Here is a 7,076-nt window from a genome sequence, read left to right as displayed (position 1 = left end):
TAAATGCATTGAAAGAAAAATTGGGTATAAGAGGCATCAAATGCAATGTGCAAGAAAGAAGACTGCACTAATTAAGTCATGTGATATGCATGGATGAAGACAGCTGCATAAAGAAGTGCATATCTCTAAATGTTGAAGGAACCTGAGGGAGAGAAACACCTATGGGGACATGGAACAAAATAGTGAAAAATGATCTTCAGATGTTGAGCCTCACAGAGGAGATGACAAGGGTTTGAGACAATTGGCAGTTTACTATGCTTGAGAAGACTTGTCCAGCTAAGTATAACTGAGGCCACAAATGCATATTCTTTATCTCTCTGCCTCACTACCTTATGAACCTATCTGCACAAAATATGTCAAATCTCTTCCTCACAATACATCATCCTAACACCCTTCCCACTATCTGTGTCTACTCATTATTTTCTCCTTCCCACTTCATCTCCCACACTCCTTTCACAATTTTGTGAACTTACTCATCCACTTGCTCTATCCAATCCCTAGTCTACTTCACAACATACACTGCACTATAACTTGGGTGTATATCCCATTGCATCTTCACCATCTTATCTCTCTCTTCTTTCTGTCTCGCCGACTGATGGGGCTGTGTATCTGCAAGCCCTCTATTTCTGTCCTTCTATTCATACTCTAACTTCTCATCATCTGGCACAAAGCCACTTCCTTCAATATTACTACACCTCATACTGTTCCATATTTTAGAGATGAGAAATTCTGTACATTATTTACATTATTTACATTGGATGGATATGTGTCCTCATATTGTTTGTTGTTACCACAACATTTCAGCTGATTTACTCTCCAGCCTTTATCAGGTGTCCTGCTAGAATTTTGAACCCAACCCTGGGTTCTCATTCCTAAGGTATGTTTGCTGATGTTACTAACCCCAAGGTTCTGAGTTTAATTCCAGGTTGTGCCTTGAATAAATAATAATAATAATAATAATAATAATAATAATGATAATAATAATAATAATAATAACATCAGCAAACATACCATAGGAACGAGAACCCAGGGTTGAGGATTCTTATGTTGCAAGCTACCTGGTAAATTCACTGCTGCTGGTATCACATAAAAAGCACCCAGTACACTATGTAAGGTGATTGACATAAGTAAGAATATCCAGCCATAGAAACCATGCCAAAGCAGGCAGTAGAGCTTGGTACAATCTTCTCACTTGCTAATTCCTGTCAACCTGTCCAACCCTTACCAGTATGGAAGGAGGACATTAAATGATGATGTGTGTATGTGGTTTGATTCCCAACCACATGGCTTCAGGTTGAGTCCTACTGTGTGGTACCCTGGGTAAATGTCTTCCACTATAGCCTCATGCCAACCAAAGCTTTGAGTATATTTTGTTGACAGAAACTGAAAGAAACCCATCATATCTATCTATTTATCTATCTATATATTCACACACACACACACACACACATACTCTTTTACTTGTTTCAGTCATTTGACTGCAGCCATGCTGAAGCACTACCTTTAGTTGAACAAATTGACCCCAGGACTTATTCTACGTAGGCCTAGTATCTGTTCTATCGGTCGCTTTTATTTGAACCTCTAAGTTACAGGGATGTAAACACACCAACATTGGTTGTCAAGCAATGGTGGGGTGATAAACATAGATACACAAATACATATATATAAATATATGACAGGCTTCTTTCAGTTTCTGTCTACCAAATCCACTCACAAGGCTTTGGTCAGCCCGAGGCTATAGTAGAAGATACTTGCCCAAGGTGCCATGTGGTTGGGAAGCAAGCTTTTTACCACACAGCCACTCCTGCGGCAATGTATCATCATCATAATCATTGTTTAAGGTCCGCCATCTATGTTAACATGGATGGGACAACGTATACATACATACATACATACATACATACATACATATATATACACATATATATATACATACATATATATACATGCATATATACATATATATATACATGCATATACACATATGTATACATACATATATACACACACATATATATATACACACACACATACATTCACATGTGTGTATGTGTATGTATGTAAGAGTATGAACATGTGATTGTTTATGACACCTTGTCTTGACATCATGACTGAATCTCATTTCCAAAATTCTGCAAAAACATGTCTGGCCATGAGGAAATATTACCTTACTTAGGAACAGGTAAGTGTTGGCAACAAGAAGCCATAGAATATCTGCCTCAATAAACTCCATCTGACCCATGCAAGCATAGAAGAGTGAACATTGAAACAACAATGATAATGATGGTGTGTTTGTGTGTGTGTGTACTTGTACAAATATGAATGAATTTTGATATTTCACACTTGACACCACTTGAACAAAAGTGTGGTAATGTTGTCCCTACTTGTTGAAACTATTACTAGTTGTTCTATGCTTTTGAAGAATTCTAGAGTAAAACAATTCCTTTCCTTGAAAAGTAAGTAAGGATTGGCAACCTCTTTCCAATTGTAGGAACCCTTAGTTTCCCTTTCTTTCTTCTTCATATCCATCATATTTATGTCTGCCTAACTCTAACTCTGAAGTTACTAGCCAGTAATCTATGTTGCGTAATGCATTCTTCACCTAGAAAGATTTTGGTATTTACAATATTTGTATGTGTGTGAGGGGATGTGAATACGTGTGTGTGTGTGTAGATTGATAAACTTACACACATCTATACACAAACATATTTATTGACAAAAATAATAAAATAAAATTCATTGACTGAACATTCAGATCAATATGAATTGTAAAGTATCTAACATAACCTCCCAACTCCTGTTCACTCAACAATTTTCATGGGTGGATACTTTGTATCTTTCCTAAACAACAATGACCATTACAGATCTATTGATAAATTAACAGACTCAATGGCAACTCTTTATACTTCTGAGTTGCTGCTTGGTTTAAATGCTGTTCTTGTTATTGCCTGGCCTTTTCATTTACCCTGATACCTTCCAGTTGCAATAGATGATTAAGGGTAGGTGTTACAGTAGTATAGTAACAAGTTGTAATAGAAATGTGAGTAGTAGCAGCAGCATAGTGAACATTATATGTTGTATTGTAATGGTAGCAATATACTGCACAGCTGCAATGACAGATATGTTATTAAAAGTTGGAATAGTGGAAAGAATGGTTGTGATGGTATTATTCTTGTATATTTATAATTATTATTGTTAATATTATGAAATCTCTAAAGGAAGCAAGCTGGCAGAATCATTATAATGCTGAACAAAAATGCTTAGCAGCATTTTATCTATCTTTGTGTTCTGAGTTCAAATTCCACCAAGGTTGACTTTGCCTTTCATCCTTTTGGGATTGATAAAATAAGTACCAGATGAGCACTGGAGTCAATTTAATTGACTAGCCCACTAGGCCTTATGCTATCTTAGTAGACTGGAATATTATGAAATCTCAAAGGGCAATGGATAGACAGAATCAGTAGAGTATAGAAAAAATATCTTGTGATATATATAATTGTATCATTTTGTGAATTCAAACTCCAACAAGGTTAATTTGGACTTCTATCCTTCCAAGATTAATAAAATATCTGTCCAATCAAACACAGCGGAGGCACATGGCCTAGTGGTTAGAGCAGTAGACTCGCAGTCGAGGGATCGCGGGTTCGAATCTCAGACCAGGTGATGTGTATGTTTATGAGTGAAACACCTAAGCTCCATGCGGCGCCAGCAGAAGGTATTGGCGAACTTCTGCTGACTCTTTCACCACAACTTTCTCTCACTCTTTCCTCCTGCATCTTGCAGCTCACCTGCGATGGACTGGCATCCCGTCCAGGTGGGGAGCCTATATGCCAAAGAAACTGGGAAACCAGCCCTTATGAACCAGGCATGGCTTGAGAAGGAACAAACAATCAAACACAGAGATCAACATAATCAACTTTTCCCTCTAACCAAGTTTATTTTTTTGTGCCTTGTTTATACATCAGTATTACAAATTCTAATACTGTTTTTGTTGTTGGTAGTGGGGTTGAAAAATGCACTGAATTAAATCCTTTTTTTTTTGTTCTGTAAAAGACTAATTCCCTTGCAATATTTAGATTCTCTTCTATAATATATTTGAGACCATGCTATAGCCAATTTTGCCTGGCATCTCTCTAGGTTTGGTGAAATAAGTTCCAGCTAAATACTTGCATCAACTCAAATGAGTAAATCCTTGTTTTAAAGAATCTATAGTTTTGTATCAATGCACGGAGTTTTATTTTTAGTAGTAAATGTAAATTATTGGCAAAACAATTTTGATTTCCATTTGGAAAGATTATTAGAACATTACACTTGAAATGTGGACAATTTTTATTTATTTAAAGAAAGAATAAAAGATGCCAATGTGAATAACATTGCTAGGGCACAAAAATAAGTTATGTCTTAAAAACACAATACTGCAAATCATACATTTACAAAATATTTTTAGACACCTAAAGTGGCTATGTGACATAGTATTTTGCAATGGCTCATCATTAACAAATTACTGCTTTAGAAATTAAATATTGCTTACAAACCAAACTGTCACAATTCTGTTATTGTCAACATGCAATAGCATAGCAGCTATAGTTGGGATATTGAAATATTAAAGATTAAACACACACACACACACACATACACACACACACACACACACACAATGTGACTTGTGTTTTTGTTTTCCTACATTCAAAAGAAAATATCATGCAGTTTTGTAAATTGTATACATGCCATATTAAGAAGCACTTACAAGAGATACAACTTAAGTAAGTAAATATACTGAAGAGCTGATCTCCAGTGGAGCAAATTCTATTAAACCTTTCAAGTCCATATCTGCCAGCAGCATCAGTGATGACTATAACAGAATAGCAGTTGTTACTGACAATCTTGTTATCAAGGAGTTAAAGTTACACACACACACACACACACACACACGCACCTGTTTAGGACAAAGAATTTGATTGCCATTTTTCAAATTTTAATTGGTACATTGAAGAAATTTTGGATATTGCTAAGTTCTCTATTACTAGAAGAGATGGTACAACCGAGATACTGGAAAAATACTGGGAAAGGAACCGAAAACCCTACTGCTAAAAGAGTCCAAGAGAGAATGATTTTTGTGTGATTTAAGTAAATAAAATTAAAAAATATATAAATAATGAGGAAAACAAGAAAACTACTAAAATAGGGAGCATAATATAATTCAGTGCAATTTCCCTTTTGAGATTATTGCAGCAATCCTAATAGGAGAATTCTTTTTCATATTAACCACAAAATACTTCCACAAACTCAATGAATATAACAAAATATTCGACAGTTTTTCACTTAACTACACCTAACTTTGACTAAGTTCTTGTTTCTACAAACTTCTATAACAAGAACAAATTTATGACTATTTAATCCCACTTTAAATGCAATAATCAAACAAATTGTCCATTTTAGTTTAAATACTTAAAGGAGAATAATACAGCAATATGGTATTAAAGCTCAAAAACTCAACAACAAACATATTTATGACTCACGTTAAACGCTTTCAAAACTGTTTATAATAACACTGTTCGTAACATAAACATAAGTTAAATAAATATAACATAAATATTTCATCCTTATAATATACCAAATAGTTAACATATTGTAAATCACATATAGATAAAAGTACATATGTTTAACCAATAAAGGAAAAGATAAATTCTGTAAATGCAAAACACAAGCCATTCACTAGAAAATTTGGTTTACTTAAAAAAAAAAAGGAGTTTTTTTCTTTTCTTAAAGATTCTATGCTTTGCTTTTACATTTGGAATTACTCTCTAAATCTTCAACAAATTCAGTTATGAAGACTAAGTTGTCAGCATACAGGAGTTCCTTGGGCAACTAGTGTTAAACTCCACTGTTCTAGCCCAGAGAATTATAATAAACAGGAGTGGACTAAGAACCAAGCTTTGATGAGTACCTAGCTGTACACTAGATTCCACTCCAACCCTCACCGTGCTAAATCTGTCTTCATGAGAAACTGCATATACTGCAAAAGCCTTGAAGCATCCATCAACAGGAAAACTGATCTCTGTGGCTCATGCACAATTGCTAAAATACACATTCTCCACTTGCCCAATGGTGTGATTATTTCCTTTTTGTGGCCCAGCAGTACCAAGCTTCAAATGCACTGAAACACTGCACACAGCTGTGCATGACACAGCTGATGTGTAACTGATATCATCAGATAGACAGACACAGACAGACCTCCATCCATTCATCCATGTGTGTGTGTGTGTCTGTGTGTATTTATATATAATACAGCAATATTTATTTATTATTTTGTACTTTACTTAATTATAGGTATATGTTTTATCATATATTTAATTTTTTTCTATATGGTATGATTTAATTATATCATTGTTGAATTGCTATATGGTGATTCTTCTCTAAAACACACACACACACACACACACGCACACACATATATCTTCATCATCATCATCATCATCATATGGCACCTGTTTTCCATGCTGGTATGGGTTAAATGGTTTGACTGGAGCTGGTAAGCTGGAGAGCTGTATCAGGCTCCAGTCATCGGTTTTATACACACACATATAATTAATAACAACAGAAAAAGTGTTAATACCAAAAGGCAATCTTTATATCCAACTTAATGTGGATGTTACGTTAGAACACAAAATACTGCATAATGTAATGCAGTATTCTGCATTCTAACATAAAACCCACATTAAGTTGGATATAAAGGTTGCCCTTTTATATATGAACACATGAACAGATACACCATGAAACTCCACTTTTATACATTTCAGCCCTAAGGCTGTGGCCATGCTGAAACCATATAATATGCAGCATTTTTCTACCAAAATCAACATTATAAGTAGGAATACATACAATACATATTAATAGACTACAAGGTCCTTAACCACTTTTATTAAGAAAAATATATTATAGTAGATTATCTTGTAGTAGTTGTGTGATACTGCATAGTATGCATGGTATTGTAGGTCTTTAAGACAAGTTAGGCCACAAAATTATGAGGTGTATTTTATATGATATTTTATTATATATGGACTTTTAGATATATA

General features: G+C 34.6%; 1 protein-coding gene across 3 annotated transcripts in view; it reads right to left on the bottom strand.

Moving 5' to 3' along the window:
* LOC115209960 (mRNA-decapping enzyme 1A-like) overlaps nucleotides 1–7,076 on the bottom strand; it is a 369,797-nt gene that overhangs the window by 148,393 nt on the left and 214,328 nt on the right. The gene's annotated exons all lie outside the window — the stretch shown is intronic.

The sequence above is a fragment of the Octopus sinensis genome, linkage group LG3 (assembly GCF_006345805.1).
Source record: "Octopus sinensis linkage group LG3, ASM634580v1, whole genome shotgun sequence".
Lineage (NCBI taxonomy): Eukaryota > Metazoa > Mollusca > Cephalopoda > Octopoda > Octopodidae > Octopus > Octopus sinensis.
The sequence above is the reverse complement of the archived record's forward strand: the minus strand, read 5'-3'. Positions and strand labels throughout refer to the sequence as shown.